General features: G+C 40.7%; 2 pseudogenes; both read left to right on the forward strand.

The window, feature by feature from the left end:
- Positions 1-5,708: 5,708 nt before the first annotated feature.
- On the forward strand, positions 5,709-5,807 carry LOC119626027 (U6 spliceosomal RNA; annotated as a pseudogene).
- A 4,420-nt stretch (positions 5,808-10,227) lies between these two features.
- On the forward strand, positions 10,228-14,211 carry LOC119625717 (serine hydroxymethyltransferase, cytosolic pseudogene; annotated as a pseudogene).
- The last annotated feature ends 10,314 nt before the right edge of the window (positions 14,212-24,525 follow it).

Below are 24,525 nucleotides of genomic sequence, written 5' to 3' on the forward strand. Positions count from 1 at the left end.
TCCAAGCTAAAGGAGGATGTTTGAACCCATTGCAAGGAAGCTAAAAACCTTGAAGAAAGATTAGATGAATGGCTAACTAAAATAAACAGTGTAGAGAACACCTTAAATGACTTGATGGAGCTGAAAACCATGGCACGAGAACTATGTGACACATGCACAAAATTCAATAGCCGATTTAATCAAGTGGAAGAAAGGGTATCAGTGATTGAAGATCAAATGAATGAAATAAAATGAGGAGACAAGTTTAGAGAAAAAAGAGTAAAAATAAATGAACAAAGCCTCCAAGAAATATGGGACTATGTGAAAAGACCAAATCTACATTTGATTGGTATACCTGAAAGTGATGGGGAGAATGGCACCAAGTTGGAAAACACTCTTCAGGACATTATCCAGGAGAACTTCCCCAACCTCACAAGGCAGGCCAACATTCAAATTCAGGAAATGCAGAGAACACCATAAAGATACTCCTAGAGAAGAGCAACCCGTCAGATTGACCAAGGTTGAAATGAAGGAAAAAATGTTAAGGGAAGCCAGAGAGAAAGGTTGGGTTACCCACAAAGGGAAGCCCATCAGACCAACAGCAGATCTTTCAGCAGAAACTCTACAAGCCAGAAGAGAGTGGGGGCCAATATTCAACATTCTTAAAGAAAATAATTTTCAACCCAGAATTTCACATCCAGCCAAACTAAGCTTCATAAGTGAAGGAGAAATAAAATCCTATAAAGACACATGCACATGTATGTTTATTGTGGTTCTATTCACAATAGCAAAAACTTGGAATCAACCCAAATGTCCATCAATGATAGACTGGATTGAGAAAATGTGGCACATATACACCATGGAATACAATGCAGCCATAAAAAAAGGATGAGTTCATATCCTTTGCAGAGACATGGATGAAGCTGGAAACCATCATTCTGAACAAACTGTAACAAGGACAGAAAACCAAACACCACATGTTCTCACTCATAGGCGAAAGTTGAAGAATGGGAACGCTTGGACACAGGGCAAGGAACATCACACATGGGGGACTGTCATGGGGTTGGGGGCAGGGTGAGGGACAGCATTAGGAGAAACACCTAATGTAAATGACTAGGTGATGGGTGCAGCAAACCAACATGGCACATGTATACCTATGGAACAAACCTGCACCTTGTGCACATGTATCCTACAACTTAAAGTATAATAATAAAAAATAAATAAATAAGTAAATAAATAATAAGGTTGATTTCTAGTTCAAAAAAAAAACAACAGAAAGTGTTTAGAAAAGCCTCTGGTATGTAGTCAATGCTCAATAAATATTAACCATCTCATTATTGTTATTATTAGAAATTATTTCAAGGAGGAGCCCCAGACCCTGAAGAGTAGTAATAACTGCCATTTATTGAACCCTTACTACATGCCAGGGAGTCCGCTAAGGGTTCCATATGTGTTACCTCATTTAGGCCTTGCCACAGATTCTGTGAGCCTGCATACCGTTAAATACACACTCTACAGACGAGCAACTGAGGATTCAGAGAGTTCAAAGCATGTTGCTCAAAGTGGTAACAAATAAGTGCCCAAACTCTCTTTTCATCTGGTCCTCCCTCCTGATCCTGCTTCCTTTGTCTACACAGAAAAAAAGCAATTTTAACTCTAGAGAAATTAAAAGAATCCAGTTTTTGAGGACTGGACCATTTTTAAGGACTTGGGGGAGGTGGTGTTAAGGGGTTAGAGGACAGATTTTATAAACTTCTGGTTATAACCTTCTGGTTAGAGATTTTGCATCCTTTAAAATGTGGCATGATGACCAGTGATGAGCATTTTTTCATGGCCTCCAATCCTGTACCTTCCACCTACTAAATCTAAACAAAATTATAAACTTTTGGGCCCTCATCTTTTTTATTCTTTTTCTTTTTTCTTTTTTTTTTTTTTCTTTTTTTTTTTTTTTTTTTTGAGATGGTGTCTCACTGTCACCCAGGCTGAATGCAGTGGCACAATCTTGGCTCACTGCAACCTCCGCCTCCTGAGCTCAGGGAATCCTCCCACCTCAGCCTCCTGAGTAGCTGGGAACACAGGCACATGCCACCACACCTGGCTAATTTTTTGTATTTTTGGTAGTGATGGGGTTTCATCATGTTGCCCATGCTGGTCTCAAGCTCCTGAGTTCAAGCAATCCACCTACTTCAGCCTTCCAAAGTGCTGGGATTACAGGCATGAACCACTGCACACACCCGTTTGCTTTTTCTCTAAGGACTAAACGAGATCATTGTAATGTATGTAAAACAACTGACACAGAATAGTCACTTGATAAATATAACTATTAATTTTAGAGCGTAACTCATATGTTGTATAATGACCTAAATTTTTTCTGCAAAAATACTCTCAGAAATTACATTAATCTTTAAAAACTCATGATAGCCACCAAAAATGTTTTTCATAAATATTTTGATCTTAGAACTCTTAGAAAGAAAATCACATAACTACATTGCTTTTCAATACTTACACTTATATTCTAATTGTAGTTTTGATCCTACTCTGAAAAAAATAAAAATTTTAAAAAATGAATTTATCTCTTATGGTCAAGCCCACTGAAATGATCCTTTTAAAGTGAATACTGGCCGGGCGCGGTGGGTCAAGCCTGTAATCCCAGCACTTTGGGAGGCCGAGACGGGCGGATGACGAGGTCGGGAGATCAAGACCATCCTGGCTAACACGGTGAAACCCCGTCTCTACTAAAAAATACAAAAAAACTAGCCGGGCGAGGTGGCGGGCGCCTGTAGTCCCAGCTACACAGGAGGCTGAGGCAGGAGAATGGCGTAAACCCGGGAGGCGGAGCTTGCAGTGAGCTGAGATCTGGCCACTGCACTCCTGCCCGGGCGACAGAGCGAGACTCCGTCTCAAAAAAAAATAAAATAAAATAAAATAAAAAAATAAAGTGAATACTAACCAAAAGCTCATAGACCAATGAAACATTTTAGAGACCCCTGAAATAAAGCTGCACACCTACAACCAGCTCATCTTCAACAAAGTCAACAAAAATGAACAATGGGGAAAGTACACTTTATTCAATAAATGTTGGGAAAATTGGTTAACCACATGCAGAAGAATGAAATTGGACCCATATCTATTACTATACACAAAAATTAACTCAAGATGCATTAATGACCTAAATGTAAGACCTCAAACTACAAAAATTCTAGAAGAAAATCTAGGAAATATTCTTCTAGACACTGGCCTAGGCAAAAAATTTATGAAGAGGACCCCAAAAGCAAATACATCAAAATCAAAAATAGACAAATGGGACTTAATTAAACTAAAGAGCTTCTGCACAGCAAAAAGAAGTGATCAACAGAACAAACAGACAATCTAAGGAATGGAAGAAAATATTTGCAAAATATGCATCCAAATATGATCTAATATTCAGAATCTATAAGGAACTTAAATGAATCAACAAGAAAAAAGCAAACAACCCCATTAAAACGTGGGCAAAGGGCATAAACAAACACTTCTCAAAAAAAGAACTAGCAGCCAACAAACATGAAAACATGCTTATCTTCACTAATAATAAAGAGATGCAAATTAAAACCACAATGACATACTATCTTACACCAGTCAGAAGGGCTATTATTAAAAAGTCATCACTATGTACAGAGAAAAAAAAAAAGTCCAAAAACAACAGATGTTGACAAGGTTGTAGAGAAAAGGGAATGCTTAGTGGGAATGTAAATTAATTCAGCCACTCTGGAAAGCAGTCTGGAGATTTCTCAAAGAACTAAAAATAGAACTACCATTCGACTCAGCAATCCCATTGCTGGGTATATACCAAAGGAAGATAAATCATTCTACCCAAAAGACAAATACTCTCATATGTTCATTACAGCACGATTTGCAATAGCAAGGACACGGAATTAACCTAGGATTGGATTTTAAAAATGTGGTACATATACACCATGGACTACTATACAGCCATAGAAAAATTAAATAATGTCCTTTGCAGCAACATGGATGCAGCTGGAGGCCATTATCCTAAGTGAACTAATGCAGAAACAGAAAACCAAATATCACGTGTTCTTACTTGTAAGTGGGAGCTAAATCTTGAGTTCACACAGAATAAAGATAGGAACAATAAACAATGGACTCCAAAAGGAGGAGTGGGGAGGGCTGAAAAACTTCCTATTGGGTTCTATGTTCACTATCACTATGTATCACTAATAGATCTAGGTGATGGAATCAATAAAAGATCAAACCTCAGCACCCCACAATATACCCTGTAACAAACCTGCACATATACCGCCTGAATTTAAAATAAAAACAACAATAAAAAATCAAATAATAAAGTAAATATTAAACAAAAGCTACTTCCTTTTCAAATTCTAAGATACGTGTAATAATTGAAAATATAAGAACCTGGCTGGGCGCGGTGGCTCATCCCTGTAATCCCAGGACTTTTGGAGGCTGAGGCAGGCAGATAACCTGAGGTCAGGAGTTTAAGACCAGCCTGGCCTACATGGTGAAACCCCAGCTCTACTAAAAATACAAAAATTGGCTAGGCATGGTGGCGGGCGCCTATAATCCCAGCTACTAAGGAGGCTGAGGCAGGAGAATCACTTGAACCCGGAAGGCAGAGGTCACAGTGAGCCAAGATCGCACCACTGTACTCTAGCCTAGGTAACAAAGTGAAACTCTATCTGAAAAAAAAAGAAAGAAAAAAGAAAATATGAGAACGTAAGGTACAAATATCTAATCATTATATTAACATGAGCTTTTTAAACTTTTCCTCTTGCTCACTTCGGCAGCACGTATACTAAAATTGGCACTGATGCAGGATTTTTCTTGCCCCTTCCCTGGACTCAGGACAGGGACTTTCCCCTCTACTTCGCCCACCACGCTCAGCCCCTTGCAGAAGGGAGCACATAAGTGAGTGTGGGATCTGGCCGGCTGCTCTGGGTGCTGACACAGGAGCAAGCTCCGTGTGGAGCCTGAGGCCAGACTAAGCATGTTGCCTCACGGGGAATGCAGGCACTCAGGTGAAGGTGCTTTCAACCCTGAAGCCCCAGAGGAGGTGTTACAGTGCTCTTTTAGTTCCACCATCCACAGTCCAACAACAGAGGTGAGTTAGCAGCTCGTTTGGCCCCTTGCCTCAATGCGTAGGATGGCTGCCCTCTGCTGGCGAGGGCAAAGGGCCAGTATGACAGCCTTTCTGGGTACCCATACTTGGTGGGTCCCAAGCTCTTGTCCAGAGTCCAAGAAGCATGAGGTCATATGGATTATTAAAGGATGGTGAAGGTGGAGAATTTTACTGAGCAATGAAAAGAGCTCTCAGCAGAGAGGTGAGCTGGAGAGGGGATGAAAAGGGCAGGTCATCTTTCCCAAAGTTAGGCTGTCTCTTCCCTGAAGTCAGGCTGTCTTCTCCTCTACCAACTGAATCTGGGGTCTTTATAGGCACAGGATGGGAAGTACATGCTGATTGGCTTGTGAGTATGCAAAAAAGGTTAAAACAAAGACAACACTCAATGATGGGCATGACAGTGTAGAAAACCAATTAGGAAAGGGTAGATATACGTGAAATAGGTGAAGGATGGGGATCAGTCAGAGGAAAGTGCGCCAAACAGGAAGACAAGTTCTCAATCCAGTCTGAGGATTTAACTTTAAGCTTAGCTTTCAGGCTTTAAACTGTCTTCTGCTTAGAGGTGGGGTTTCACTGGGGACCCTCCCCTTTCCGCCTGGGCATTTGGCTGCCTTCTGTCACTCTCAGAACAATACAGAGATTATCATGGCCCCTACACAAGGATGGCATGCAGATTCATGAAATGTTCCATTAAAAAAAAGTAAAAATAAATAAAACAATTTTTTTTTATTTTTTTAAATGGACAATAATTATACATAGTGATATTTTGATACATATGATGTATAGTGAACAGATCAGGATAATTAGCATATCCCTCATCTCAAACATTTATTGTTTCCTTAAAACATCAATACATGTATGACTGGCTCTAGTAGTCAATTTGGATAGATAGAGGTTCTATTTCAATGGATGAAATACATAGGCTTTTGGAAAATCCTGAGTAGGTGGAGAGGTTTTTTTTCTTTTATAATCTGAGTGGAGATTTCTTTTGATCTGAGAGGACAGCAAAGATCTGGTTAAAAGTTTGCATGAGAATATATATCAATTCTTTAAAAAGCAAAGATTTTATTGATAAGATGGTTTCTAGAGAGAAATACATTTCTCTCAAGAGAAGATTGTACAGCCTTATAATTGTTTCCATTCACATGGAACAACTCCAGCTGCTTTCAAAAATCAACAAATGATAAGCAGAAGTAAGATGGAAAGAAAACAACAGAATTTTTGCTATGTCCAACTGATAAACACTGGATTGCCTATAAACTATGTTAAGCATAATTAAGCACAGAATTAACATCATTTGTAATGCAATGAAAAAAGGCAGCTGAGACAAATGAAAAAGATCGCCAATACATTGCTTTGATGATCTAAATCAACACTGCCAAGTTATTTATTTACAAAAAATATGAACAAAGGGCCAAACAATTAATTTTCCTTCTGGATGCATGTGCATAGGCTATGGCTAAAGGTTCAAAGAAATTTTCATCCTGTTATTCATCAAGTTTGTTAAATCTTAACCTTCCATGAACCATGCCCATCAGTGTATCTAATTACCTAGAATGAGTCAAAAAAACAGTCCTAACCTTATAGTTCTTAGTTACAGCATCATGGGCAAGAGTTTAATGTTTTTAATAAAACTTTCAGGCCCCTATTTATGATAGAAGTCAAAAAAGAACACATTATTTGATGTTTCCAGTGTTTTAAGTATGGTGCAAGTACTTGAAATATGTCATTCATTCACTCAACAAACATTTCTTAAGACTATACTTTTGATAGGCAGATTCCCTATTAAGTGTTAGAGATATGAGTTATAAATTTCTCACAGTCTAGTGGGAGTGACAGGCATATACAGATGCAATTTTAATACAATAAGAAATGCAGCGATAGCATAGAATTCTGATGTGGAGTGGGAAGTAGGTGGGGAGTGGTGGCAATTTGCACAGACAAAAGATATTTTACTTTACCTTTTGAGAGAAGGGAGTCAAGAATACTTTCTTAGAGGAGACGATGACTACATTGAGATCTCAAGGAGGAACTGGATCGATTTTCATTAAAATCTTCATTAGTAGATATCATAATTTTCTCCATTTTATAGGGGAGAAAATGGACATACTCTGACTCAGAACTGCTCAGTGGCAGAACCAACATTTTGAACCCAAGCCTACCCGATCCCGATGTCACACATTTTCCGACGTACTGTATTTTAACTTCTGGTAATAGAAAAGTTGAAAGTGGAAGAAAATACTCTATATTGAGCTCCAAGTCATAAAATCTTTTTACCATTACCGATTTGACCTAGCAATTCCAGCACAACCTTCCCTTCTTACAATTTTTCCCATGTTCAGCTAAGAAAATATCGTTGCTGGCTTGTATTTCTACCATATACTCTTAGAAATTCTCGTGAAAAGCCAAGACATAGTTATTTTGGAGAGGAATAGGTATGAAAACCTAAAACTGTCAGTAAGAACAGAGGACGTTCTATTAAAATTTTTTTAATAAGTGGCCAGGTGCTGTGGCTCATGCCTGTAATCCCAACACTTTGGGAAGCCAAGATGGGAGGATCGCTTGAAACCAGAAGTTGAAGACCAGCGTGAGCAACATGGCGAAACCCCATCTCTACAAAAAATACAAAAATTAGCCAGGCTTGCTGGTGCACACCTGTGGGCCCAGCTACTCAGGAAGCTGAAGTGGGAGAATCACCTGAGCTCAGGAAGTCAAGGCTACAGTGAGCTGTGATCATGCCACTGTACTCCAGCCTGGGCGACAGAGTGAAACCCTGCCTCAAAAAAAAAAAAAATTGTAAAAGTGCCTGGAAAAATTTTTTATGAGATGGAGGTGCAGCAGCCTGAAGATCTTCTGGAATATGGAATTTGTTTACCTCTTCACTATAGTGCAGAAAAGGAGTTTCTTGATCATTTGCCTACCCCTGTGAAAGAATTGGGGCACAGTTTTATTTTCGACCTACTATATTATCAAATTGAAAAAGACTAAATAAGAACTTTAGAAAATTAGGAGCCATCCTGATTACCAATTGCCAGCAGTTCATGCTACTTCAGATTTAGCCATCCAAGAAAGAACACTAAAATATATCATTGACATTACCATTACCATTTACGCATAAAACACAAGATTGGGAGTAATCTACAAATCAGTTCGTTTAGCAGATATTTATTGGTGACCTACTATGTGCCCAGCAATGTTCTGCCCACTAAGAATTTAGTGTCAAGCAAATCGTAGTACCTGCCCTTAGGAGACAATCAAGCAATTAGAATATAAATGCATAGAGTCCAGCCCACTCATTCTACCCATGTGGAAATAGACGATAAGAATATTAATTTGTCTAACTCTCTTTATTCACTGTTGGTGAAAGGAAAATTGATACAGCCTTTTTTGGAAGACAATTTGGAAATGCATCTCAAATTTGAAAATGTTCTTAGTTTTTGACACGGCTATGCTAAACAGGAATTTATTTTTCAGATGTACATGCAGAAGATCCAAAGATATGTGTCTGATAATATTCTTACAGCATTACTCATATTATGGACATATTGGGAACAATCTAAAAGTCTATCAATAAATGATTGACTGAATGACATATTGTACAGGAATTTACAAGATGAAGTCAATTTGACATAATGTAAACATGGGAAGACATTCAAAACCAATTGATATATGGAACAAAAGGTATAAAACAGCTTGGATAATATGGTTCTTTCTTAGCTTAAAAAAGAGAAAAACACTACAAACACATGTTTGGAAAAATAAATACTGTGGAAATTAATACCAAATGATAAGCAATGGTTAATAAAGTAGCTACAGATAATTTTCATTTTTATGTTGTATATCTCTATAATGTTGTATTGGACTTTTTTTTTAAACGAGGTCTTGGTATATTGCCTGGGCTAGTCTGTCTTGAACTCCTGGGCTCAAGCAATCTTCCTGTCTCAGCCTCCTGAGTAGCTGAGATTACAGAAGAGTGCCACCATGACTAGCTCTTTTTTTCATTCTTTAAAAAAGGAGAATGTTCAACTAAGTTGATATAATCTATAAACATTTTTTCTCTTAAAAAATATTAGACTTTTTAACTTTCTGGGCTTTTATATCTATGAAAGTACTTTGAAAACTACAAAGCCTTAGGCAAATTATGGGATTATTTCTTTGTATTAATTATCAATAATACATATATTGGAGCACTCTGGAAAAGAATATGCTTATGCAGAAAAGATTTAAAACTATTAAAATAACATTAAAAATTAGAATAACAGCATTGCTTTATAGTTCCTTACAAGCATTCTTTAACTTTAGTTCAGGTCTCTTGAGTCCTAATCCAGTTCTCTTTTTATGCACTTTCTTGCCATATGGGTTATCTGTTAAAAGCTTTTGCCTGAAGGCAAAAATTTTCTAAGCAACCACTAATTCTCATTACAGAAAATGTACATTTCAGAGTGTTTCTATGAATGGAAAAGAAAGCTGATGATAATGCTGATAAGCCCTTGTAGAAATATACTGTGGAAACTAAACTTTATACCACAAGAATGTAAAACTAACCAGTGACTTGACCTGTCCATGTGGAGACCTCACAAATTATCTAGAAACAACAGTAACCAATGCATTTGGGAGGCATTTTTGCAGAAAGTAATCGTAATCTTATTTAAATATTTTTTATTTAAATATAAATATTTTATTTATATTTAGATGCAAGAAGGCAAAATATGAAAGTGCTCCTCTCCATCAAATATAAAATGCTATCAAACTGAGATCAGAAACTCAATGTGTAAGAATAAGGCACATGATGGGAGAACTGAAGTTTCTACAAGCCTGGACAAACTGCAGCCAGGTTCTGGGCTCCCTTGAAAGAGAAAAGCTGGCTGGATTGCAAAATGAAGTGTCAAACCACATAACAGATACTTTAATGCCTGCTAAGTGCTTTATTTGCAAATTCATAGGATTCACAAACCAGAAGTTGAAGAACGCAATATTTAAGAAAATGTAACATTTATCAGTCTTCAGATTTGGCCACCTTTGTGTGCCACTGTGAAAAATAAAGATATCACTTCATTCAACTCAAATAAAAATTGAATTGCCCAAATGGGTGGTTGCGTATGTAAGAGGATGTTAAAATGGACAACTCTGCTGAGGACAAAGCCAAGAGCCATCAGACAGCAGAGACAGCTGTGAAACAGGCCATCTCTACAACTCAGAATAAGCTCTGTGCAGACATTTCTATACCTCTCACTTACATAAAAGGCATAAACCAGTACTCTCATTCCAAGCCTAGTGAGAGGGTTCCAAGGAACCACTTGGAGAGCATATAATATGTCCCTACAGTGCGGGGGGCTGCCCTGGGGAATAATGCTCTCACCTGAGAAATCTGAGGGGTGAGAGAAGCACTGTCTAGAGGAGAAGCCAAAGGAGGGAATATGACATTGGATAGCCTAAAATCTCAGAATTTCCAGAGCAAAGGGTGCGGCAGCGTTCCCTGTGGACTTGATGTAGGTGTGTGTACAAAAGCCAGCGTGGGATTATCTTAGAATCTGTTAGTGAGGTCTCTCATAGGGCTAACAGACCTCAGCAAAGAGATACTAAGGGCTTCACCAGATTCCACGTTGCTAAAGGAAGGATTAATCCACCATCGAAGCACAAATGTATTAGCCTGTATTAAGGACTGCAGTTGAGAAAGCTTCAGTGACAGGGACTCTAAAGTACCCAAACAGAGTCAGCTGCATAATTAGACATTTGAATGTTTGCTGGATGTTTTGTCATATTAAGAAATGGCTAATGTCTAAGTTTGATAAAGGTATTGTGGTTTTCAGGTAGATAGATGGATAGATAGATAAATAGATATTAAGTATTGAAAAGGAATTCTTAAATTTTAGAGTTTTGTTGACTTATTTATGATTAAATATGAAATGATATATATGAGATTTACTTCAAAAAAATATGAGGGCCGGGTGCAGTGGCTCATACCTGTAATCCCAGCACTTTAGGAGGCCAAGGCTGGCAGATCACTACTAAAATACAAAAATCAGTTGGGCATGGTGGCAGTCACCTGTCATTTCAGCTACTCAGGAGGCTGAGGCAAGAGAATCTCTTGAATCCAGGGGGCAGAGGTTGCAGTGAGCTGAGATCACACCATTGCACTCAAGCTTGAGTGACACAGCAAGACTCCCTCTCAAAACAGCAAAATAAAATAATATGGGGCTGGAGCACAGGGAAAAACTTCAAAACATTGGATTTGACAGTTTCTTTTCTCGCACAGGCAACAACAACAACAACAAAATAGACAAACTGCATCTCATGAAATTTTTTTTTAATTTGTGCATCAAAAGACACTACCAACAGAGTAAATAGACAACCCATAGGATGACAGAAAATATTTGCAACTCAGATGCCTGATAAAGTACTGATATCCAGAATATACAGAGAACCCCTAATACTCAGCAACAGTAAAACAACCAATCTAATTCAAAAATAGACAAGGACTTGAATAGACATTTTTCCAAAGACATACAAATGGCCACCAATGTGTCCAATGAGGCTGGGCACAGGGGCTCATGCCAGCACTTTGGGAGGCTGAGGCAGGTGGATCACTTGAGCTCAGGAGTTCAAGACCAGCCTGGTCAACATGGTGAAACCCCATCTCTACTAAAAGTACAAAAATTAGATGGGCATGGTGGTGGGTGCCTGTGGTCCCAACTACTCAGGAGGATGAGGTGGGAGAATCACTTGAACCCGAGAGGTGGAGGTTGCAGTGAGCAGAGATCACACCACTGCCCTCCAGCCTGGTGGCAACAGAGTGAGACTCCATCTAAAAGAATAATAATGATAAATTTTTAAAAAGTCAATGAGCACATTAAAAGATGCTTAATATCACTAATCATTAGATAAATACAACTCAAAACTACAATAAAATGCCACTTCATGTTCACTATGGTGACTACTTTCCAAAAGAAAAAGTAGAAAATAAGTGTTGGCTGGATGTGGAGAAAATGGAATACTTGTACATAGTTGGTGGTAATATTGATGTGGACAGGAGGCAGGGAAATACTAGGTAGAAAAGGGTGGGGTCCCTGGTGAGGGCTCCACCCTCAAACCTAGACCCTTGGCCCAAAGTGAGAACATGCATTCCTGTTTTCCCAAATGAATGTTGCCTTTTCCAAAACCACCTTGTCCTGCCCCACCCCCTTTCTGCACCCATAAAAACCCCAGGTCCCACCGGTGGAATGGCAGAGCAACATGGCAGAGAAGTAGAGAAGAGAAGCAGCAGCTTGACATTGGTGAGAAGCAGTTTGACTTCAGAGGGACAGCTTGATGGTAGGACCTCAGAGAAAAGTTTGGTCGTGGACAGCTGAACTCCAGGGGAAGACCACCTTCCCCCTCCATCCACTTTCCAGCTCCCCATCCTGCTGAGAGCCACTTCCATTACTCAATAAAATTCTCCGCATTTACCATCTTCAATTTGTTCATACGACCTGATTCCTCCTAGACACCAGACAAGGACCTGGATGCAAGTGCAAGAGGCTGTCACACTGACTCTCCGCCCCCCACTGAGCTGTCTAACACTTAAAGCCAACCACAGATGGCAAGACTAAGAGAGCACGCTGTAACTCATGCCCTCTGGGGCTCCAGGAGTCGTGGGCCGGTTGCCCAGGGTGCTTGTCCTGGCCTCTGCACTCGCTCATGTGCATGCTCCCTATCCTGCAAGGGGTTGAGAGTTGTGGGTTGAGTAAATGAGCCAACCCTTCCATGAGTCCCATGAAGAGGTCATATATACTTCTATATATGATTGAAATGCTCCAAATAAAATTAAGAAGAAAAAAAAAAGTAAGCTTTATATCTTTGCCAAAGGTGCAGAGCAATGTATATCATGCCATTTTGTTGGTGTAAGAAAGAAAAGAAAAGAAGAATCTCTATTATTTGCCCAATTTTGAAGGCGACAAAAAGCAAATGTTAGACAAATAATCCAAACTAAAAATTCTTACAAAAAAGGATGTGGAGATTGAAGTGTAGAAGATAAGGATGAAAACAAGACTTTTCTGAGGATACCTTTTACTCTATTTCTGATTTTTAACATATGTAAAAATTGTATATATTCACAAGATCAATCACAGTTAAAAAGCACATCCTACAATTGAAAACAAAGTAAAGTGAATGCATCTAATTATGTCAAATTGGTGAACTAACCACAAAGAGAAATAATTATCCCAAGTCATTTTGAAAAAAAAACAGGGAAGTAGGTGCTCTGACATTTCGTCCCAAGGATGTAGCCTAAAGATGAAATAAGGCAATAAACCTTCAACTTCACTCAATAGATTTGTTATTGGTAGGAAACCTGGCATGGCAATTTTGAAACATTGTTCTATATATTGAAAGATAAAGCAAATTATAAAATATGTTCACGTAATTAGAAATTAAGCTACTCACAAGACCCTGCGAGGCTGCCAAGCTGGCATGATCTTCTACAGGAAAGGAGTGAAAAGTGTGGATCCCAAGACTGGCAAAGAGATTCTGTACAACCTGGAGTCCCTTATCAATTCTGCTGTGTTCCCTCGCCTGCAGGGAGGTCCCCACAACCACGCCATTGCTGAGGTTGCTGTGGCCCTGAAGCAAGCTATGACTCTGGAATTTAAAGTTTATCAGCACCAGGTGGTGGCCAACTGCAGGGCTCTGTCTGAGGCACTGATGGAGCTGGGCTACAAAATAGTCACAGGTGGTTCTGACAACCATTTGATCCCCGTGGATCTCCGTTCCAAAGGCGCAGACGGTGGAAGGGCTGAGAAGGTGCTAGAAGCCTGTTCTATTGCCTGCAACAAGAACACCCAGGTGACAGAAGTGCTCTGCGGCCCAGTGGACTGCGGCTGGGGACCCCAGCACTGATGTCTCGCGGACTTTTGGAAAAAGACTTCCAAAAAGTAGCCCAGTTTATTCACAGAGGGATAGAGCTGACCCTGCAGATCCAGAGCGATATTGGTGTCAGAGCCACCCTGAAGGAGTTCAAGGAGAGACTGGCAGGGGATAAGTACCAGGGGTCCTTGCAGGCTCTCCGGGAGGAAGCTGAGAGCTTCGCCTCTCTCTTCCCTCTGTCTGGCCTGCCCGACTCCTAAAGGAGCCGGTCCACTCTGGACCCGCCTGGCGCCACAGAGGAAGCTGCCTGCCGGAGGACCCCCACTTGAGAAATGGATGAGCTGCTCCACAGGGGAACCGTTGACACTTGGGCCCTCTGAGGGAGTTTCTTTTGGACTTTTTTCATGTTTTCTTCACAAATCAAAATTTGTTTAAGTCTCACTGTTAGTAATTCTGGGACAGGTTATTAATTAAAGGATTCAAATTTGAACCTGGCTTTCTCACAGCTGGATATAATTCTAGAAAAATAAAATACTATGTAGCCACTTGGCCATAATCATTTAGACCGTGGTGTAGGGCAAAGCTATTAGGAAGATTCTAGCGTTTTACTCTCCCTGGGCTTTCCTCCGCCTTGCTGCAACAGAGAGGAAATGCCCGTGTCCACAGCTTGTACACACTGCCCCTCTCACTATCTTGTTATCCAGTGGCATGCCAAAGGAGAACTGAATTCGCCTCTGAACCTTCTGCTATAAATCAGAAATGTGGCCGGGCGCGGTGGCTCAAGCCTGTAATCCCAGCACTTTGGGAGGCCGAGACGGGTGGATCACGAGTTCAGGAGATCGAGACCATCCTGGCTAACACGATGAAACCCCGTCTCTACTAAAAAATACAAAAAACTAGCCGGGCGATGTGGCGGACGCCTGTAGTCCCAGCTACTCGGGAGGCTGAGGCAGGAGAATGGCGTGAACCCGGGAGGCGGAGCTTGCAGTGAGCTGAGATCCGGCCACTGCACTCCAGCCTGGGCGACAGAGCGAGACTCCGTCTCAAAAAAAAAAAAAAAAAAAAAAAAAATCAGAAATGTATGTCAGCCAAGTGTACACAAGATGCACCCAGTATGGTGGGAGGGTTTTGCTGTCAGTAACTCAAAGTTTGGTGTAGCAATGGTCTCCTCCCTCCATCCTGGGAAGTCACAGTCCCATCCTGGTGTGAGAATCAACCAGGCTTTCCTGCGCCACCTGAGATAACCAGCTCCTTCCCGTAATCAGGAAGCCAAATGTCACCTTCCCAAAGAAACTTTATTTTCACGTAGCTGAAGTGCAAAACATAGATGACCATTTTTAATAAGCACAATCAAATTTTTAACCACAGAATGTCTACAAGAATTATAGCTTTAAAAAATACAACCAATTTTCATATTTCAAAAATATTTCAACTCAAATTAATTTCTTAAAAAGTAAAAAAAAAAAAAAAAGAAAAAAGAAATTAAGCTTTACAGTGTAAGAGAAAAGGGTATACAACTATAAAATTAAGCAAGTTAAGGAAAAAAATCTGCATTAGTAAATTAGAATTGGAAACGTTGCCATGAGGTCATAATTTTTGTTTGTTTTGTTTTATTTTGAGACAGAGCCTCACTCTGTCACCCAGACTGGAGTGCAGCGGCTAGATCTCGGCTTACTGCAACCTCCGCCTCTCAGGTTCAAGCAATTCTCCTGCCTCAGCCTCCCGGGTAGCTGGGATTACAGGTGTGCGTCATCACGCCCGGCTAATTTTTGTATTTTTAGCAGAGACAGGGTTTCGCCATGTTGGCCAGGCTGGTCTCAAACTCCTGGCTTCAAGTCATCCACCTGCCTCGGCTTCCCACAGGGCTGGGATTACAGACCTGAGCCACTGCGCCGGGCCAGGAGGTCATCATTAAAATATATATCCCTCTGTCTTGGAACATGGGGGTGAGGGGGTTGCTGAAATCTTGAGAAAAAGAAGACACATTGGCAGCTCAGGACATGATTCAATTTTTTAATGACAAAAACTAATCATGACATACACCTGGACAGAACAAAAAAGGAAAATAAATGCTTTGGGGGTGGGGTCAAGATGGCTGAATAGAAGCAGCGGCAATCGGAGGCACCCATCGAAAAGATCCGAAACAGCATGCGATTTCTGCCCCGGCAGCTGAGGTATCCAGGTTCTGTCATTAGGACTGACTAGGCAGCTGGCGTGACCCACGGAGAGGAAGGAAGGACAGTATGGTGCAGCGACCCACCTAAGGGCCACGTGGGTCGGGCGAGCCCCCACCCCCAGCCAAGGGAAGCAATGGGTGAGGATGCTAGCGAGCCTGAGAAACCATGTTTTTTCCAGAAAACTGCAACCCACAAATCGGAAAATCCCACTCGGGAGCCCGCGCCACCAGGGCCTTGAGTCTCAATGGAGGCATGCAGATTCTCAACAGCCACTGGGCTAAAATCTACCTAAGTAAGCCTGCTGAGTTCACAGTGGGAGGGCAGCCATCACCACTGCTGCAGCTGCCTGCAGTCTAAGCCATCTGAGCTCCTTGGGTGAGGGGCAGCAGCCAACAGTGGGGCTGCAGGGCCTCCCTCCAGGAACTCCAACTCCATACCGGGACTCAGGGACAGAACTCTGATCCCCCTAGGTCTGAGCCCCTAGCGGAAGGGGTGGCTGTAGTCTCCACAGACAAGCAGACTTAGTCTTTCCTCCTGCTAGCTCTGAGGAATGCAGGCAGCCCAGACAATTGGGTTTCCCAGCCTCCACCCCCACCCCGCACAGTACACCCCCCCTCCACCAAAGGATAGCCAAAGTGCCTCCTTAAACAGGTCTTGCTTTCCATGCCATCCAACTGGGTGAGACCTCCCCCCCAACAGGGGCTGTCAGACATCCTATACAAGAGCGTTCCTACTGGCATCAGGTCAGTGTCCCTCGAGGTCAGAAATCCCAGAGGAAGGAGCAGGCACCCATCTGCTGTTCTCCAGCCTCCTGGAGTGACATCTCCAGGCACAGGAGCGAATCAGATGAATAGGGCCGGAAGTGAACCCTCAGCAAACTGCAGCAGCCCCACAGAAGAGGGACCTGACTATTGAAAGAAAAACAAACAAACTGAAAGCAACAAGAACAGCATCAACAAGAAAAAGAGTCCCCACAAAAACCACATCCAAGGGTCAGCAGTCTCAAAGATTGAAACTAGAAAAACTCATGAAGATGAAAAAGAATCAATCAAAACAATACTGAAAACCCAAAAGGCCAGAGTGCCTCTTCTCCTCCAAATGATTGCAACACCTCTCCAGCAAGAGCACAGAATTGGACAGAGGATGAGATGGACAAATTGACAGAAGTAGGCTTCAGAAGGTGAGTAAAACAAACTTTGCTGAGGTAAAGGAGTATGTTCTAACCCAAAGCAAAGAAACTAAGAACCTCGATGAAAGGTTAGAGGAGCTGCTAACTAGAATAACCAGTTTATAGAGGAACATGAATGACCTGATGGAGCTGAAAAATGCAGCACGAGAACTTTGTGAAGCATATACAAACATCAATAGCCGAATCGATCAAGTGGAAGAAAGATTATCAGATATAGATGACTATCATGCTGAAATAAGGCAGGCAAATAAGATTAGAGGAAAAAGAAAGAAAAGAAATGAACAAAATCTCTGAGAAATAAGGGACTAGGTAAAAAGACTGAACCTATGATTATTTGGAGTACCTGAAAGAGATGGGGGAGAATGGAACCAAGCTGGAAAACACACTTCAAGATATTATGCAGGAGAATTCCCCCAACAGTCAAATTCAGGAAATACAGAGAACTCACTAAGATATTCCATGAGAAGATCAACCCCAAGACACAATCATCAGGTTCTCCAAGGTCAAAATGAAGGAAAAAATGTTAAGGGCACCCAGAGAGAAAGGCCAGGTCACCTACAAAATGAAGCCCAACAGACTAACAGCAGATCTCTTAGCAGAAACCCTACAAGCCAGAAAAGTGAGGGCCAATATTCAACATTCTTAAAGAAAAGACTTTTCAACCCAGAATTTCATATCTGGCCAAACTAAGCTTCATAAGTGAAGGAAAAATAAAATCCTTTTCACATCCAGGCATGGTGCAGCTACTCAGGAGGCTGAGGCAACAGAATCGCTTGAACCCAGAAGACAGAGGTGGTGAGCTGAGATTGCACCATTGCACTCCAGCCTGGGCAACAAGAGCAAAATTCTATCTTAAAAAAAAATCCTCTTCAGACAAGCAAACAAGCAAATACTAAGGGAATTTGTCACCACCATTCCTGCCTTGCAAGAGCTCCTGAAGGAAGCACTAAATATGGAAAGGAAAAACTGGTACTAGCCACTGCAAAACACACGAAAATATAAAGACCAATGACACTATGAAGAAACGGCATCAACTAGTGTGCAAAAGAACCAGCTAGCATCATGATGATGGGATCAAATTCACACTTAACAATATTAACCTTAAATGTAAATGGGCTAAATGCTACAGTTAAAAGACACAGACTGGCAAGTTGGATAGCCTTGAGACTTATTAGTGTGCCGTATTCAAGAGACCCATCTCATATGCAAAAACACACATAGGTTCAAAATAAAGGGATGGAGGAAAATTTACCAAGCAAATGTAAAGCTGAAAAAAGCAGGGGTTGCAATCCTAGTCTGACAAAACAGACTTTAAACCAACAATGATCAAAAAAGACAAAGAAGGGCTACATAATGGTAATGGGATCAATTCAACAAGAACTAACTATCCTAAATATATGTGCACCCAATACAGGAGCACCCAGATTCATAAAACAAGTTCTTAGAGACCTACAAAGAGACTTCAACTCCTACACAATAATAGTGGGAGACTTTAACACCCCACTGTCAATATTAGACAGATCAAGAGACAGAAAATTAACAAGGATATTCAGGACTTGAACTGAGTTCTGGATCAAGTGGACCTAACCGATATCTACAGAACTCTCCACCCCAAAACAACAGAATATACATTCTTCTCAGTGCCACATGGCACTTACTCTAAAATTGACCACATAATTAGAAGTACAACACTCCTCAGCAAATGCAAAAGAACTGAAATCATCACAGACAGTCTCTCAGACCACAATGCAATCAAATCAGAACTCAGGATTTAAAAACTCATTCAAAACCACACAACTACATGGAAATTGAAGAACCTGCTCCTGAATAACTCCTGGGTAAATAATGAAATTAAGGCAGAAATCAAGAAGTTCTTTGAAACCAATAAGAACAAAGAGACAATGTATCAGAATCTTTGGGATGTAGCTAAAGCAGTGTTAAGCGGGAAATTTATAGCACTGAATGCCTACATCAGAAAGCTAAAAAATCTCAAACCAACACCCTCGTATCACAATTAAAAGAACTTGAGAAACAAGAGGAAAAAAAAAAATCCCAAAGCTAGGAGACGACAAGAAATAACTAAGATCAGAAAAGAACTGAAGGAGCTGGAGACAAAAAAAAAAAAAAAAAAAACCTTCCAAAAAAATCAATGAATCCAGCAGCTGGATTTTTGAAAAAATTAATAGACCACTGGCTAGACTAATAAAGAAGAAAAGAGAGAAGAATCAAATAGACCTAATAAGAAATGATAAAGGGGATGTCACCACTGACCCCACAGAAATACAAACTACCATCAGAAAACGCTGTAAACACCTCTACACAAACAAACTAGAAAATCTAGAACAAATGGATACATTCCTGGACATCTCCACCCTCCCAAAACTAAACCAGGAAGAAGTTAAATTCCTGAATGGACCAATAATAAGTTCTGAAATTGAGGCAGTAATGAATAGCCTACCAACCAAAAAAGCCTAGGACCAGATGATTCACAGCCATATTCTACCAGAGGTACAAACAGGAGCTGGTACCATTCCTTCAGAAACTATTCCAAATAGTTGAAAAGGAGGGACTCCTCTCTAACTCATTTTATGAGGCCAGCATCATCATGATACCAAAATCTGGCAGAACACAACAAAAAAAGAAAACTTCAGGCCAGTATCCCTGATGAACATCAATGCAAAAATCCTCAATAAAATACTGGCAAACCGAATCCAGCAGCACATCAGAAAGCTTATCCACCATGATCATCAAGTCAGCTTCATCCCTGGGATACAAAGCTGGTTCAACATATGCAAATCAATAAGCATAATGCATCACATAAACATAACCAACGACAAAAACCACATGATTATCTCAATAAATGCAGAAAAGGCCTTTGATAAAATTCAACATCCCTGGCCAGGCTCAGTGGTTCATGCCTGTAACCCCAGCACTTTGGGAGGCTGAGGCGGATGGATCACGAGGTCAGGAGTTCAAGACTAGCCTGGCCAAGATGGTGAAACCCCTTGTTTAGTTTAGTTTAGAAACCACCAAAAATACAAAAATAAGCTGGGTGCAATGGCAGGCGCCTGCAATCCCAGCTACTCAGGAGGCTGGGGTCGCTTACATTTGGGAGGCAGAGGTTGCAGTGAGCGGAGATCGTGCCAGTGCACTCTAGCCTGAGCAACAGAGCAAGACTCCGTCTCAAAAAAAAAAATTCAACATCACTTCATGTTAAAAATTCTCAATATACTAGGTATTGATGAAACATATTTCAAAATAATAAGAGCTATTTATGACAAAGCTAAATATCACACTGAATGGGCAAAAGCTGGACGCATTCCCTTTGAAAACCAGCACAAGACAAGGATGCCCTCTCTCACCACTCCTATTCAACATAGTATTGGAATATCTGGCCAGGACAATCAGGCAAGAGAAAGAAATAAAGGGTATTCAAATAAAAAGACAGGAATCAAATTGTCCCTGTTTGCAGATGACATGATTGTATATTTAGAAAACCCCATCGTCTCAGCCCAAAAACTCCTTAAGCTAGTAAGCAACTTCAGCAAAGCTTCAGGATACAAAACCAATGTGCAAAATTCACAACCATTCCTATACACCAATAATAGACAAGCAGAGAGCCAAATCATAAATGAACTCCCATTCACAATTGCTACAAAGATAATAAAATACCTAGGAATACAGCTAACAAGGAATGTGAAGGACCTCTTCCAGGAGAACTACAAACCACTGCTCAAGGAAATAACAGAAGACACAAACAAATGGAAAAAGATTCTATACTCATAGATAGGAGGAATCAATATTATGAAAATGGCCATAATGCCCAAAGTAATTTATAAATTCAATGCTATTCCCATCAAACTACCATTGACATTCTTCACAGAATTAGAAAAAAATCACTTTAAAATTCATATGGAAACAAAAAGAGCCCACATAGCCAAGACAATCCTAAGCAAAAAGAACAAAGCTGGCATCACACTACCTGACTTCAAACTATACTACAAGGCTAGAGTAACCAAAACAGCACGGTACTGGTACAAAAACAGACATATAGACCAATGAAACAAAACAGAGACCTCAGAAATATGATCACACATCTAGAACCATCTAATCTTCGACAAACCTGACAAGAACAAGCAATGGGGAAAGGAGTCCCTATTTAATAAATGGTGCTGGGAAAACTGGTTAGCCATATGCAGCAAACTGAAACTGGACCCCTTCCTTGCACCTTATACAAAAATTAACTCAAGGTGCATTAAAGACTTAAATGCAAAACCCAAAACCATAACAACCCTAGAAGAAAATCTAGGCAATACTGTTCAAGACATAGGCATGGACTTAGATTTTATGATGAAATTGCCAAAAGCAGGCCGAGTGCAGTGGCTCACACTTGTAATCCCAGCACTTTGGGAGGCTGAGGTGGGTGGATCACGAGGTCAGGATATTGAGACCGTCCTGGCTAATACAGTGAAACCCTGTCTCTACTAAAAAGCCAAAAAATTAGCCGGGCATGGTAGTGGGCGCCTGTAGTCCCAGCTATTTGGGGGGCTGAGGCAGGAGAATGGCATAAACCTGGGAGGCAGAGCTTGCCGTGAGCTGAGATGGTACCACTGCACTGAAGCCTGGGGACAGAGCAAGACTCCGTGAAAGAAAGGAAAGAAGGAGGAAAGGAAGGAAGGAAGGAAGGAAGGAAGGAAGGAAGGAAGGAAGGAAGGAAGGAAGGAAGGAAGGAAGGAAGGAAGGAAGGAAGGAAGGAAGGAATTGCCAAAAGCAATTGCAAGAAAAGCTAAAATTGATGAATGGGATCTAATTACACTGAAGAGCTTCTGTGCAGCAAAGGAAACTATCATCAGAGTGAACAGGCAACCTACAGAATGGGAGAAAATTTTCGCAATCTACCCATCTGACAAAAGCCTAATATCCAGAATCTATGAAGAATTTGAAAAAATTTACAGGAGAAAAACAACAACAACAACAACATCAAAAAGTAGGCAAAGGATATGAACAGACACTTCTCAAAAGAAGACATTTATGCAGCCAAGAAACATATGAAAAAAGCTCAACATCACTAATCATTAGAGAAATGCGAGTCAAAACCACAATGAGATACCATTTCACACCAGTCAGAATGGCGATTATTAAACAGCCAAGAAACAACATATGCTCGTGAGGCTGCAGAAATAGGTGCACTTTTACATTGTTGGTGGGAATGTAAATTAGTTCAACCATTGTGGAAGACAGTGTGGCGATTTCGCAAGGATCTGGAACCAGAAATAGCATTTCACCCAGCAATCCCATTACTGGATATATACCCAAAGGAATATAAATCATTCTATTATAAAGATACATGCACACATATGTTTACTGGAGCACTATTCACAATAGCAGCGACATGGAACCAACCCAAATGCCCATCAAGGATAGACTGGATAAGGAAAATGTGGTACATATACACTATGGAATACCATGCAGCCACAAAAAGGAATGAGATAATGTCCTTTGCAGAGACATAGATTAAGCTGGAAGCCATCATCCTCAACAAACTAACACAGGAACAGAAAACCAAACGCTGCAAGTTCTCACTCATAAGTGGTAGTTAAACAATGAGAACACACAGACACAGGGTGGGGAACAACACACACCAGGGCCTGTCAGCGGTAGGAGGGGAGGGAGCACATCAGGACACATCCTAATGCATACAGAGCTTAAAACCCAGGTGATGGGTTGATGGGTGCAGCAAACCACCATGGCACACGTATACCTATGTAACAAACCTGCACGTTTTGCACATGTATCCCAGAACTTAAAGTAAAAAGTAAATAAAATAAAATTTAAAAAAGAAGGTTGGGCGTGGTGGCTCATGCCTGTAATCCCAGCACTTTGGTAGGCCGAGGCAGACAGATCACCTGAGGTCAGGAGTTCGAGACCAGCCTGATCAACATGGTGAAATCCCATCTCTACTAAAAATACAAAAAAAAAATTAGCCGGGCATGGTGGCGGTCACCTGTAATCCCAGCTACTCGGGAGGCTAAACCAAGAGAATAGCTTGAACCCAGGAGTCGGAGGATGCAGTGAGTTGAGACTGCACCTTTGCAGTTCAGCCTGGTAGACAGAGCGGGACTCCATCTCAAAAAAAGAAAGAAGAAAAGAAGGAAGGAAGGAAGGAAGGGAGGGAGGGAGGGAGGCAGGGAAGGAAGGAAGGAAGGAAGGAAGGAAGGAAGGAAGGAAGGAAGGAAAACAAATGCTTCAAAGTCAAATTAAATTTATTTATTTAATTTTAAAATTGCAAATATACTGGTGAATGAAAAAGAAAAAAGAAAAAAACAAGTTCCAGGGGAAGAAGAGGGGTGGGGGAGGAGTGGAGAGAAGTACAGGGGTATAAAAAGAAAGGAGAACAAGTGTGTGTGCATAATGAGCTTGGAGACACCTTCTGTGTCAGGCTCCTGTGAGAATTGATGCTCCTGAGAAACCTCTTGGGAGCTCCTCTGCGGAGAAATGAGAACAGAACCCTTTCTAGAAGCTTTGAATTAACAGATGAGTACATTGCAAAGAAAAGACCCTATTTTCTGTTTATTTCTGTTCGTTTCCTGTGACTGATTTTATTGTTCCTAATTACACCATAATTATTAAATACCCTCTGGATTTTAGTCCAAACAAGAGAAGATCAAGAAGAATGACTTATAGCGGAACTAAAGGATAACTTCAAATTAGTGTGTACTAAATGCTTGGTTTACAACAAGTCAGAGAACATTTATTATAAAGCTGCAAGATGCTATTGCAAACAGAGATAAAAGCTCTTAGCCAAAGAATATAGAGCCTGAAGCAGAGGGTAGACTTCATGGAAAACTTGCAAAGAATTCAAAAGCAGAAACATAAAAGAACACTCAGCAGACCAGGGAGGGTACAAGATAATAAAGACACTGATGTCAATACCTTTAAAAATTGTAGTTAGGAAAACAAACTAAACAAATTTAATTTAATTTAACTTAATTGAATGTAATGTAAAATGACAAAGATACTCTTAAAGATAAATTTAGAAGCAACAATTTGGAAAGATAATAGGAGCAGATTGAACACCTTGTTAAGGAATTTGGAGGAAAACTGGCCAGAAAACTTAAGAGTTAGAAGGAAAAGAACCAGACGGGGCAAACAGTAGGACTTTTCTGTTCTGTTAATCTTGTAGTGGGCGAACCAGGCTACTGCTCTGT

Source organism: Chlorocebus sabaeus, chromosome 22 (assembly GCF_047675955.1).
Source record: "Chlorocebus sabaeus isolate Y175 chromosome 22, mChlSab1.0.hap1, whole genome shotgun sequence".
In the NCBI taxonomy this organism is placed as follows: Eukaryota; Metazoa; Chordata; class Mammalia; order Primates; family Cercopithecidae; genus Chlorocebus; species Chlorocebus sabaeus.